Below are 15,578 nucleotides of genomic sequence, written 5' to 3' on the forward strand. Positions count from 1 at the left end.
AATGCTTGTTAGGCTAATGATACAATGTATACAAATGAATTGACTGCTTTTAATGATGAAATCACAGCAAGGAATGTAATATCTTCTCTGAAAGGAAAAGTAGCAAGTAATGTGTTAATTAGTGGCAAATGCAGGGTAAGGGGGTCACATTGCTAAATTTTGGGTACCAACAATAAAGACAGGGCTTCTGACTGAAATATGCAAACTGGAAACTTGCATTAGGTGAACTAGTTCCTAGGAAGGCTGGCAGATCTACAGCTAGGAGAAATGAGACAGTCTTGTGTCACTGTTACGAATAAACTAGTAAACTGCATTTTAGTTTTAGAAAGAAAGGATGCACAAACCCTGTTATAGGTTCAGTGCTAACTTTACCCCCCTCTCACCCCCTACCCCCAGTTATCACCTTTTTATAGAAACTAAACATAAATGCCCACTCCATAGACTCAAAAAGGATAAGATAAGATGCATGCCAAAACTGAAACTCTCACATGCTGGAGATATCGATATCGATGCAGTAACAAAAACAAATGGAGAACCTCGAGAGCACAGCACCCTCACCAGCATACTCATACCATGCTTTCACCCCAGCACTACCACCGACCAAACACAAAGGAGAGGGAGCATAAAACAAAGGGACCAAACACACCCACCCCAGGAGTTGAACAGGAAGCATCAGAGACTATCCATGTGCAACTAACAGACAGTACTGCCCAGAAACTATCCCAGTTTACACAGCCCCTCGGTAAAACCCCCCCTCCCCACTTGGCGCCTTCCTGAACACTGGAAAAAGAAGGAAACTCCAAACACACCATTATACCAACCATTATAAACTTGGAAGCGACCCAGCAGGAGCATGGGATCAGCCCCAACACCAACTACCAACCAACAAAGGAATTTATAATTTCCAAATAAAAATGCTATAACTTGTTTGTTACCACTCCTATGGAAAAACAAACTGGACTGGAACATCACAACACCATGGACCCAGACCAGAGCAACTATCAGACCAGTCTCTACTGTGGGCTCAGACCATCTCAGACCATAAGCCAATCTCATATCCCCCACCCACCCCACCCCACCCCCAACCAAAGTGAAAAACTTCTAAAATAAACTCTAAAACTCAAAACCAAAATTTGGAGGTGAAATCCCCAAAGCCCCCTGCCCTGTATAATATGGCCCAGACCGCAAAATCCTTTATAAATGCATTCTAATGAACACCTCAGGGAATGCATGGATCAAACAATCCCAAATAAAACCAAGACCCAATCCTCCAATCCAAAATCCTGTTGTGGACCCCCCCCCCAGCCAAAAATAAATACAAAAATAAAAAAGGGAGAAGCTACATGAAAAAAAAAAAAAAAAAGAAAAAATATCTCTGATCAGTATTAGCAAAAAACTAAAAGCACATAAAATCGTATAAAGCTTCGAAAAAAAAAAAATTTGCACACACACACTAGATCACAAGGCTTTCTTTTTTTAGTTATATAGGAGAACTGTGGTGGAATTTTAGATATGCTCAGAATTAGTCCAAAATGACAAAAAACAACGAAACCCACAGACATTGCAACATATCCTAGCTGACAGGTTCAGCCCCCCCCCCTCCCACCAAAGGGCCCATATCTATACAGGAAGAATGCAGAGTCCCTGTAATCACAACTATGCAGGTAAAAGCTGCACTCTCTAAAGCCAAAAACACAGCATCCATTGGACCAGACAACATCCCAGGCTATGTTTTACATGAACTTCAGAAGAGCTAAACCCAAACCTAAAACTACTGTTCAATCTCAGTCTTACTATCAGGATATGTGCCCATTGAATGGCGACAGCAACAGTTATCCCACTCCACAAAGGAGGTGCCACCACTGATCCTGGAACTATCGCCCTATTAGCCTGATGAGCCTGGTCTGTAAAGCCATGGAATGTATCATCATGGAACTCATAAACAAAGACATTGGTAACGTAGACCCCACCCAGTTTGGGTTTGTGAAAGGCAGATCATGCTTCCTGAACCTGATCAACTTCTTTGAGGCAGTCACTAAAGCTGTATATGAGGGTAAGGTGGTTCACACAGCCTAACTTGACCTTGCCAAGGCTTTCGCCACCATCCCCCATTCTGGAATTATAGCTAAACTCACTAAACTAGGTATAAATCCCTATGTCACAAGATGGGTTGCCAATTGGCTCACTGACAGAACCCACATTGTAAAAGTTGCAGAGTCCAAATCTGACTTCAAACCAGTGACAAGTAAAGTACCACAGAGTTCAGTCCTGGGACCTTTCCTGTTTGGTACCTACTTCTCTGAAGTACAGGCTAACACTTGATTCTCCAGCAGACATAAGAGTCCTTCAAAAGGGTCTCATAGAAATGGAAAACTGGTGCCAGAGCCATGGCCTTAAACTAAATGCCAAAAAGTGTATAGTCATACCCTTTGGGAAAAACAAAGTGCCCACAAATTACCACATAGGTGGTAATCCATTAAGTACGGAAGAAGTAATTAGGGACCTAGGGACCCAAGTTGACAATAACCTCTCGTTTGACACTCACATTGCCAAAGTGGTTAGAATGACCTTCTATATTGCCCACCTTATCCATGAAGGGATTCACATCTAGATCGGGAGAGGTCATTGTACCCCTTTACTCTTCCCTCATCAGGCCCATAATTGAGTACAATGCCCCATTTGGGATGTACCTTACCCGACACCTGCAGCAATTGGAAAGACCCCAAAAGTACCTCACCAAGGGGATCAAGAGACTCAAACATATGCCATATGCTGCCAGGCTAAAGAAACTCCAGCTCTACTCAGTAGCATACCGCCTACTCAGAGGCGATCTATGCCTGAAGTACAAGGCCATGTCCAACCCGGAATTAATGGACATGCTCCACCTCAGAAAATCCAAATCCACCAGAGCTATGCGAGCGAGAGATTTGAACCTCAGCACAGAAATAAATAGGACATGCTGGAGGGACAGATTCATAACCCAGAGGCTCCCTTCACTCTGGAATAAAATCCCAGTCCATGTTAGGCAGAACCCCTCACTGACTCTCTTCAAGAGAAATCTTGACGAGTGGATGGGAGATCATAGGTTTACCCTGGGGGTCACTTCTGTGTCACTGCTAGACAGAGGTACAGTAAACTAAACCTTAAAATGGGCACAGTATACTCATTCCAAGGGGTGGCAAAAGCCAAACACACTCTGGCTAGGCTTATAAATGCCCTAGGGCAGATAGCCTAGTATGAACCTATGAACCTATGAACACAGAAGGCCTTTGGCTAATGAAGTTCTCAGATGACTGCAAACTAGGAGCCATAGTAGAGTCCCCAAATGATGTGGACATCCTACAGAAGGGCCTCACTGAGACAGATGCCTGGTGTCAGAGCCATGGCCTCAAGCTCAATGCCAAAAAGTGCATTGTCATCCTCTTTGGCAAAAACTCTGTACCCATGAACTACCACACAGGCGGCAGTCTACTTAATGCCGAATGTGTGATAAGAGACCTGGGGACCCAGGTGGGCAGTAGTCTCTCCTTTGATCATCACATTGCCACAGTAGTCAGGAAATCCTTCTATGTGGCACACCTCATCAGAAAAGGGTTCTCATCTAGGAGAAAAGAGGTCATTGTTCCCTTCTACTCAACACTCATTAGACCCATTATAGAGTACAATGCCCCTTTTGGAATGTACCTCACAAGACATCTGCAGCAGCTAGAAAGGCCTCAGACGTACCTCATAAACAGGATTACTGGCCACAAACAGATGCTCTACACTGACCATCTCAAAAAACTCCAGCTTTACTCCATAGCATATCACCTACTCCAAGGTGATCTCTGCCTAACATATAAAGCTATGTCAAACCCAGAGCTGTTGGACATGCTACACCTAAAGAAATCCCAATCTCTCCAAGCCACATGCTCTAGGGACCTAAACCTTGTCACCACAATAAACAGGACATGCTGGAGGGATAGATTCCTGTCCCAGAGAATTCACATACTCTGAAACAAGCTACCCATCTATGTCAAGCAAAGTTCCTCATTAGCATTCTTCAAAAAAATATTGAAAGTGAATGGGAAATAGGAAATACTCCCAGGGATTAGTTCGGTGGGTCTGCTGGACAGGGGCACAGGAAAATAACTTTCTTGGGTGGCGTACATCAGGAGACCTTGCTGGCTAGACTTACTTAGGCCCTTGGGCCGATAGCCTAGTACCTACCTATGAACCTATGAACATTACAGAAACATGAATTCCATATCAATCTTTCCATTCTGTGTAAGCAAAAGACCAAAATAACCGAAAAATCAAAAAAATGGAGGCTGTCATAGTGACAGGAAAGATTGGCCCCTTATACACACACACACACACACACACACACACACACACACACACACACACACACACACACACACACACACACACACACACACACACACACACACACACACACACACACACACACACACACACACACACACACACACACACACACACACTCTCAGACAGTTTTAGGAAAACCGTTGCATCCTCTGCCTGGAACTCCAGATTTAAGCTGTGATATAATACCATGACAAAGTTTTCTCATTTTAAAGCACTATGGAAAATGTAGGAGAAAGGGAAATCTATAGGCACAGTGTGGCAAGCTAGTACAAGCATTCAGAACAAGAATGAGGATAAGAATATCAATGCAGTGACACAAACATGCAGAGGTCCAGAATCAAACCAGAAGAAACTACAAAAGTACTCAGAATTTGGTTGTGATTCAAAAGAAGAAGGAACCACACTCTAATGACAGAGCAACAGACAAAAATATATCTATATATGTGCTACCTCTGCCTATAATTTACCTAGTGAGTTTCTAAAAATAGCAGTGAACAGCATAGCCTACCCCATTTACATCCTCATAAACAGATCTATGCAAGAATCATGTCCCCAAGCTCTGGAAAAAGTTATACATCATCGCCCTCCATAAAGGAGGTAATTCAGCTGATATCACAAACATCAGGCCAATAGCATTATTGTACCCTCACTTTCAAAATTACTGGAAAAATGTGTCCATATGCAGCTTTTGCAATATCTTAGATAGGAACAACTTTTAACCTACCCAGCATAGTTTTCACCCATGCCGTAGTACTAACGCAACTCTACTCTCATTCATGGAAAGAGTCAGTATAGCCAGGGGTATCAACAAATTCATACATGCATTATTCCTTGATTTATCAAAAGACCTCAATACTATTAGCCACACAAAACTTCTAACAGAAATGTCATCATTAGGCCTTGAACAAATATGTTAAACTGGTTTCAAAACTATCTCAAAGACAGGCTCCAACCAGTAAAATGGCAGAACACTCTATACCCCTTTCTTCCTGTAAATATAGTTGTCCCACAAAGCTCAATCCTTGGACCCTTATTATTTAATATAGTTAATTAACTCACTCTATATATGTACACAACATGCCTCCATGATACAATATGCTGACAATTCAACATGTATATGCTTATCAATTGATGCAATTTATCTACAGGAAATTAGTCAGGAATCATTCACTGCCACAGAAAAATGGTTACAAAGCTATCAACATGCTTAATCCCAACAAAACCAAACTACTACTATTTTTCCCTACAGCAAAGTCCTAAAACAAACAAAATAAAAAAAAACAACTTCAAAATATTTTCCCTCAGTAGCACCTATATTGAACTAGCCTCACAAACTAAGCTGCTAGAAATAATACTAGATGACACTCTTAGATTTGATTACCGTATACAAAATGCCATAATAACACATCAAAAATTAGGTCTACTCTACAGAGCTAGAAACTTCCTCACCCTCACTTCTAGAATCACAATAGCAAAACTTAACTCCTTCCTCCTCTCCTCTACAGTGCTCCCGTTCTCACTAATCTCCAAAAATGAAATATTCATAAACTGGAGCAATGTTATAATAAAATTGCAAAATTTGCTACTAGTGCTTTTACAATACCATACCCATCATTACATTAAAAGCCCTTGAGTGGCAAGAACTACTCAACTATCTAAAATATACTCAATTACTCACTGCATATAAAATCACTAACTACTTTGATGTGTGCAACCCTACAAAAATACTCATCCAGTTGACCTCTCCAATCAAATGACCAAAAGCAACTTAGACCAAGCAAATCAGCTGGACACTCCCTTTACTACTCCTCTGTCTCTAAAGCCTGGAATTCTCTCCCTACTACCATTAGAACAGCTACCTCTTACCAATCCTTCAAACTCTACCTAAAAGACCACTTAAAAAAGGAATGGCTCTGCTCCTGCTCTATGACAAAATAACCATCTACTGCCCTACTTAAAGCTCATATCTACTTTTTACCCCTTATCCATGAAAATCTTCCTATCAAATTTATCTTAGTATCTCTACAATCATTGTATTTTCTTCATATTTCCCCTTACTCTCCTTAAACTCTAATGTATCCACATAAAAATCTTCACCCCTGTGCTCTGTACATTGATGAAAACTCTATATCACAACCTTTATCAGTCTCTGGTATATATTTAAGCAAAAGTTATCCAGCATGATGTTATTGTTTTACTGCATTCAGTATAACTCTCTTCTCACAATACTAAGGCATCATGTCTATCTTCACTAGTATATACAAAACTAAACACCCATATAATAATCTTGGACTCTCATGTCAACAACTTATTTCATTCTATCACACCTACCATGTTGCCTCTCAGTTATGTAACTATTTGACTCTAGGTACCAAGTTTATCTGCACTTCTGTAAACATTTGACTCTAAATATTTGCATTTCAAATGTAATTTTATATTTACTATCACAAATGCAAATTGTCTATCTATTGCAATGTGAAATGTGATCTATACCTGGAACTTTTCTTTCCAGGTCTCTGCTGGAAATGCGGACATATCCAGACAGACTACCTGGTAAACAAATGTCATATAAATAAATAAGATAAAATGAGAGGGTGGTATCCATTCAAACTAATTTGGGGAGAACATTGAAATGCCTGTGTTGATAGCCTAAAAGCAAAGTAGTAGGTGGTGTAGGGGAAGACGCAGATGAAGATCCATTGCTAGTATTATAGGGGCAGAGACAGCCCTTTTACCTCAAGACAGGTTACTGAATAATGTAAAACTGGGTTAGTGGACTTAATTAAGCAACAAAAACTTTAAAAATGCACAATAACAAGATTATATTTAAGTAGTGCAAGAGAGAACATAACTTAGATTGTAGGAGAAGATATCAAACAAACCACAGACCAAGAAAAACTCCGACCCACGGCAAGCAGGACTACAGATTCCACCAGATATTTGCAAATGCAAGGCAAACAGTCCAAGTATTGATGAGCACACAAGTTTATTCCACCACAAGAACACAAGAACAGTAAGTTAAGCGCTTTCACTCAGTCAATACCAAGCTTCATGAGAACAATACATACATTCATTACCAACTTTAAATAGCAACAGATAGTCACATGACCCACCTTTTCACCCAATAAAAAGTCACAAAATATAAATTTTTGCCTTGCATTTGCAAATATCTGGTGGAATATGTAGTCCTGCTTGCCGTGGGTCGGAGTTTTTCTTGATCTGTGGTTTGTTTGATATTATTCCTGGTTGTTTTTGACTTTCATGGCTGAAGGAGTGGATTCTGAAAAATTTTTAGAAACACCAACTGTTCTAAAGGACAATATGAATGTTTCTGATAATTCACCCATGACTAGGGGTGAAATCAGGCAGGTTTTGTCACTTCTTACTCAATTAACTGAATCGATTCGTGAACGGAATTCCGAAGCAGGTTCACTGTTTCCTGGCAACCAACAACAGTTACTAGAGGGTCAGAGGTCACGCAATATGCGGATGACATCGAATCCTCCTAACTCAATGGACGACGATGAACCAGTGAATTCGACACGGTAACGGGCAGTCTAATTCACCACCCAAGAGGTCCGGGTTAAACAGAGGGACGCAGATGGTCCGAACCGATAACAACTCGAGTTCTTTTAATTTTGACTCCTGGGCTTCCAAACGCTTTAACTTCAATGAAGGTACTGTAACCAGTCTTAATAACAACTTGGACGATAACTTTAATGATTTTAAAGAGAAGTTATATGCGTTTATGGTGAACCAATTGGAAACTGACTATCTTAGAGAATGTGTACAAGTGAACAGAGTTCCGAAAGGGCTCCATGTTTTTAAGTTTCCGAACAATGTCCGACCTGAGACTTTATTATATCAGCAACTGTGTGAGGTCTTTAATAGGACAGGCATAGAGGTTCTGAATTTAATGATCCGGGACTATGAGAATAAGGCTGAAAAATTGTTTAATGACCTCAGTACTGTACGTCACAAAATATTGAATGACAGTATGTTTAACAGTTTAAAAAGGAACTACGATAATGTGTTTAAAGACATTGATCAATTTTGTATGAAAGTGGTTAACAAAAAAATTAGAAAATTAGAGAGATTTGCTTGAATACAAGGAAGGAAAGGCTTACTCTATTCCCAAATATTCTACCTCTTCTAATAAGGTTCACAATGTTTTTTCAGACAGGACAGATGAATTTTGTAACAACAATAGTTATAACAATCAAGTGTGGGGGTCAACCAGTTTTGAGAAGAAATGAAAGACTTGCAGAAAAAGAAAGGAAACAATCTTTTCAGGATTTTCAGTATTCCAGGGGGGAAAGGAGGGAGATATTTGAACAGAGGGTGGAATCGTCCCCTGAATTAAGGGAAATGTTTATACCAACAGATGTGGTAGACCTTAACAATGAAGGAAATATAGTTAATAATAAAATGATTTGGAGGAAAGAAAATTTTACTATTTTAATTTCACAGAGTTAACACCTACGGATGTGTATTTTGAGTTTTTTTCTAAGGGGTTTCAATTTGTCCCCTCCCGCCCAGGTATAGTGGCAAATACCTTGATTGATTTAAAATTATTTATTAGACAGTTAAATTTAAACATCTTTTTTAAAGGGCAGCCGGGTACTAGCCATGAACTTACAAGGAAGAGTGCATTTAACCCCCCCCACCCACCCATCCCTTAAGGTTTTTGAAGAACTAGCTGAAAGGGATATTCGGCAATGTGAATCCAACAGGAATTATTTGCAGGCTGACAATTTTAATGAGAAAGAAAGGAATTTAATAGAACTTCTTAATCAAGAGAAATGCAGAGTTATGAAGCCTGATAAGGGAGGTGGGGTGGTTTTAATGTACATAGTTGATTACGAGATGCATCTTCATAATTTGTTGCAGGACTCAGACCATTACGGGTTAGTATCCCGGAACGAGATAAATATAGCATATGCAAAGATCGGATATTATTTATTTGATCATTTGTTGCAAGGAAGTATTGATGAACGGTTGTATAACTATTTGCATGTAGAAAAACCCAAAATTCCTATTATTTCTGGAATACCAAAGACTCATAAAGGTATTGACCTGATCAAGTTTAGACCTATAGTGTCAAGGACAGGGAGTGTTACTGAGCCATTAGCTAAATATGTTGATTTTATGGTTAAGAAATTTGTAGCATCTATTCCACATATCAATAAGGATTCCTGGGATTTTTTGAAAGGTATGGACAAAGAGAAATTTGGGAAAGACATTTTGATGGTCACTATTGATATAGTAGAACTGTTCCCAAGTATCCCACACAGCATTGGTTTAGTCTCTGAATCTGGTTTAGACAGTAATACCATTAATTTAATTCTTGAGTTTACGGAAACTGTTTTAAACAATAATTTTATTTATTTTAATGGGGAATTTTATCAACAAAAGAAAGCAGTGACTATGGGGGCTCCTTGTGCCCCTTTATATGCTAATTGTGTTTTATACTACTGGGAGCAGAAATTTGTTTTACGGACTGAATGGTCCAAGTAAATCACCTATTACACTAGATACCTTGACGACATATGTTTCTTATGGAGTGGTTCAAGGGAGACATTAGATGAATTTTTGGGTTATATTAACAATACCACTGAATTTTTGGTTTTTACACATAATATTAATGAACATCAGTTGAATTATTTGGATGTGACTTTATATAAGGATTATATTAACCACTGTTTTCAATCTAAGTTATTTAGAAAAAGTATGTTTTCAAACTCGTACCTACATTTTAACAGTGGTCATCCATTTTTCCAAAAAAAGGGTATTGTGAAGGGCCAAATGATAAGGGCCTCTAGGATGACCAGTACACTGGAAGTCTTCCTGGATGAGGTCAAGTTTATTGGTGCATTGTTTGAAGAAAAAGGGTACCCAAGGAATCTTATTGACAGTATGGCAGCTGAAGTTATTGAAAATAGAAATTCAACATTTTTTCCTTTGTTAGGGACAGGAAAAACGAATACTGTTAACATATTACCAAAAAATGGGGAGTTCAAAAGTAATTTTATACATACTTATTCATCTACATCTAATGACGTTGAAGACATTATTGTGAAACATTGGCCAATATTGACCCTGAATGATGAAATTAAAGGGTACATTCCCATTAACCCACAGTTTTTTAGGAAGAGAGATATTAATTTGAAGGAACTATTGGAAAGGAGAGCCGAAACAAAATTAAGTATGGATAGGTCTAAATTTGGTACATACAAATGTGGTGCATGCCAACAGTGTAGTTTTATGATTAATCAAGGCACAGTTTTTATTCCTTCCAGAAAATATAAACACAAATCTACTAAATATTTTAATTGTGGGACTAAAGGAGTCATCTACTTAGGAATTTGTATGACCTGTAATAGTTTTTACGTTGGCAAAATGGAGAGGCAGTTAAAGAAAAGGGTGTACAAATACATGTACGAAGTTTCTAAGGGTAAAGACACTAATGCTTTTTACAAGCATTCCCAGTTTTGTGAGAATATGAATGTTAAATTTTTGGTTTTGGAGCAGGTGGTCCCAGACCTACGTGGAGGTAACTGGGAATTAAGATTGGAGTACAAGGAGTTGCTTTGGCAACTTAAGCTGGATGCGGGTAGGGCTCCAGGTTTGAACGATAATATTAGCATTAGTAGTGTTTTGAAATTAAGGGCTGCCCATTTATAAATTAGAACAACAACAACTTTACAATGAGGATAAGTTGACACTACCAGGTTGACACGCATTTAATTTTACGTAAGATAACCCTCAGGTTTTAAAGTACATTATTATTTAGATTTATATGCCCCTAGAATTTTGTTTTAATAGTTGTTATTGGGTAATTTAACTGAACATTTTTGATTGCATGATTTTGCAAAATGTGGCGACAGGGGAGAGGGATGTTTTATTAGGTTTTTATACGAATAACTGTTTAATTAATTTTAAGGTATTTTGTGACTTTTTATTGGGTGAAAAGGTGGGTCATGTGACTATCTGTTGCTATTTAAAGTTGCTAATGAATGTATGTATTATTCAGATGAAGCTCGGTACTGACTGAGTGAAAGCGCTTAACTTACTGTTCTTGTGTTCTTGTGGTGGAATAAACTTGTGTGCTCATCAATACTTGGACTGTTTGCCTTGCATTTGCAAATATCTGGTGGAATCTGTAGTCCTGCTTGCCATAGGTCGGAGTTTTTTTTGTAGGAGAAGATAATATAGGAGAAGATAGTGAACAAGAGGTTCATATTAATTTTTCCCTTATTTTAATGACATTGTATGCAGAGTAAGTATTGAAAGTAAACAAATTATGCATTATATACTTGTGCCAAAAACTATATAGGACAGTAGTAATGTCACTAGCTCATTGTCACATGTTAGTAGTTCACCTGGGGATGGGCAAAACAATTGGAAGAATATTAACCTGATTTTAATAACCAGGCATAATGAAAAATATTGAGAACTGCTGTGTCTTATGTCTAGAATGTAAAAAAAATGTGGCCCTCCAGATATAAAAGTCACTTGATCCCAATTACTGTATTTGAAGTGCCCTTTGAAAGTATTGCCATGGACATCTATGGGTCATTGGTAAAATTCTGCAATAGATGTCAGTGTATAATATTCATAATGGAGCATGATGATAGTGCTGGTCCTAAAACTGGATTGAAATATCAGATTACATAATGACCTTAGGAAACTCAACAGCATTTCAAACTTTGATAGCTATCCAATGCTCAGAACTAAAATATTGTTAGAGAGCCTAGGGAAGGCTAGATACTTGACAACACTAGATTTGAGAAAAGGATATTAGCTGATACTACTTACCTACTTACTTTCTCTGCCAAAGAAAAAGCAGCTTTTGTGACCCCTGGTGGTGTAGTTCCATGCATGGCATTACTACTATTTGGACACATTTCGGTGGCTGATGGATAAAATATTGAACCTTCACTCATGATAGCTGCTACATACTTAGATGACATGATCGCTCACTTTAGAAGACTAGGAATCTCACATATTAGAAAACATAACATGGGTAGGTTTGAATGTAAATGCAAAGAATATTAAACTTGGTATAGAAAGGTAAGTACTCAAAACACCTTATAGGAAGAGAAGTGGTAAGACCACAATAGAAAATACATAAACCTCACAAAATGAATTGTACTGTCTACTAAAACACAGGTGAAGACTATTCTTTGACTAGATAGGTACCGCAGAAAGCCTGTTCCAAGTTGTGTGATTATTGCCTGTCCTTTGATATATTTAACAAAGAAAAATAATGGTAAATGTGGAATGGTCTCTTGAGACAGACAGTCAGACAGAACATTTAATGATCTAATAAGGCTCTAATACGGATCCTGTGTTCTGATTCTGTGTTAGTAACTCCTGATTTTTCTAATTTGTTTACCTTATTTACCCACATCAGAGGTAAGTTTGTTAAGAGGATGTGAAGAGCATCCAGTGTGCTATAACAGAAGAAAGCTGTTAAATGAAGAAATGAGATACTCAGCTACTAAAAGGGATTATATTGCAATAAAAAGGGATTTCTTTTCTTCGCCTTGAAGTACTGGTTCTTAGGCAGAGACTTCACTGTGTAACATATCAACCTCCTTTAAAATGGTTAATTAGCCTTACTAATGTAATACATAATTGTGATGATTGGTAACAACTTACATTTCTTTCGATATACAGTGACCAGAGAACTGGTCTAGTCAATCAAAATAATGATATATTACATAGGGCTTTAAACCAAGTATTCTGATTCCAACCCACACCACCCCTTTTTTTTGCTGCAAGGTGTTAGTTGTGATAGTGTAACACTTTATTTATAAAAAATGTGCAAGTGCCTTTAAAGATGTCATCCAAATATATACTGCAGTATGGAGTGTGGAAATATTCCCACAACAATTAGATATATTTCATGGTCTTAACCAGAGCTGTAGTTTGCTCATCTATTGCCTTGTACTGCACCGCAATCTGATACCCCTCATCTCCTTAATATGTGAGTCATACACAAGGACTTTGTTAAAAGTACTTTAGACAAGGTTAATAAACCTTGTAGCATGGGCGGTGAGACTAGCTGGTACACTTTTGTTACTCTAAAGGAGGTATTGATTAAGCCATCTTAAGAAAGAAAAAGTCCCTTGACGATATGGTGCTGCTGTACTGAGAAGCACAATCCGTTCTCACTGATCTGTACACCTCAACTCTGAAGTTGAAGGGCAAAAACAAAAAACAAAAAAAAAGTTTTCTGCTTTAAACTTTATTTTTAACAAACTATTTGTTACAAATACAAATGCACATTTATTGTGGCAAGCAGTATGATTTTCTTGTCATACCTCCCACTAAGCCCTTCTGTAGTTCAAAGCTTCAGACCTGGCACCAGTTATGGTACTGTCATTAATTTCTGAATACCTTTACTGTAACAAAATCCCACTAGTAATTGCCAGCCATACCCGCCCCAACACATTGCACTCAGGGAGGCTGCCTCCTTTGCCCTACCATAGTTACACTTCTGGTCTCACTTGCCAATTGCTATAATAAAAAAGTGAATAACCCATAATGCTGAACTCAGGAAATTAGGTCCTTACTTAGAGGTCTATTTGAAGGAATACTTAGAAGCATGGAGTGATAAAGATATAATTTGCAGCTAACCAGTGATACATTTTTGAAGAAGCCTGCATATTTCGGCTTTCCTTTTTCTTAAAAAGATAGCCTGTATCCTGGAATGTCTGTGTGAATTGAACACTATTATGAAGGTACTATATGCTTTATTTTGAAACTGCAAAGCTAGATAGGCTAATATTCTAATTTGATGATTACTAGATAAATTGGTATTTTATATATGTCATGATTCCAGTATCTGTGTTTGAACTTACAATTTTCTAGCATTTACCAAGCAGAAGGATAAGTTTGCTGTTGGTACATGGGCTGTTCTTTGTATAAAGAGTGCCACAAACTTACATATGTATTCATTTTACAATAGCAAAATACTCCATGGCTCTTTGGTTAAATCATACATCACTAATGATTAAACAAAGATCCAGTTGTCACTGTTTAAATTTCATTTATATGAATGTCTTCACCTGTTAATTAGTTACTACTGGCAAAATTTAGCTAGGGTGGAGTGAAGGGGGCAACTAACCCATGCACAAGGTATCAGGTGGAGTGATAGGCAGTTGCCGATATGGCTTTACTGCAATTGTGGTCAGTGCTGAAATGCTGAAGCTTTTTCTGTGGTATTATAACTGCAGCCAGCCACTTGCTACATTCACATCAAAATGTCTGCTACAGTTTCAAGCAGCAGACAGAAGACTTTTTTTTTGGTCATCAACTCTGGGCACCAGATGAGCTAGTTATGCTTCTGACCATTGGCATATATACCTCTCTTCTTTCTTTTTTTTTTTTTTTGATCCTATAGCTTGTCATCAGAGTGCCCTCATATCCTTTCCTCATTTCCTGTTCTAGTGGTTCTGCATTAGGTTCCCCTGACCCAAATGTGGCTAGTGAGAACACTGAGGAATCTGCTGTTGTGTCATATTGCTATTGGGATGATTTCTTTTGTAATTAATGTACTATATCCACCTCCCCTAAAATGTATAATTGTGATGTCTGTGGGACAATTTCAAGTGTAGGATGCTGGTTTGTCATCCTGCCCCCACAGCAACTCAGCCATTACACCTGCCTCCCTCAGATACCACTTCCTAGAGTTTCCTCAGCCTCCACTGGTGATTAACCTGTGGGATGTACTGAGCAAATATGACATACATCAGTATGAGCATTTCCATCTACCTCTACCTGAACCTCAGATGACCAAGTCACTATTCTAACCAGGGTGATAGGAGTGTAGTCAGTGCTTTAGCCTTCCACATCACTGTGCTAGCACTTCTGGTGTTTATTCCTGTCCAGTATAGTCCTTTATGTATACTAATTTCTGTGTCTGTAAAAATTATATGCATAATGCGACTTTGTTAGTAAATTTTATACAGCTGGAAGATTTCTTTCCAGGCTTCCACTTTAAGTGAACAGTACCCATTTACCCATATGGATACTTAGTCAACAACAACAATAAGTATAACAATACTAGGTGAAGTGAATGTCAATTGGTTGGACATAAAGTCTAACTCCCCTACATCTATCATGAACTTATATGGTTTCACACAACTAATTAATAGCCCCAAACATTATAGCAAGACATCAATTTTTTATTAGACTGG

The sequence above is a fragment of the Protopterus annectens genome, chromosome 5.part0 (assembly GCF_019279795.1).
Source record: "Protopterus annectens isolate FY-2018-M chromosome 5.part0, PAN1.0, whole genome shotgun sequence".
Taxonomy (NCBI): domain Eukaryota; kingdom Metazoa; phylum Chordata; order Ceratodontiformes; family Protopteridae; genus Protopterus; species Protopterus annectens.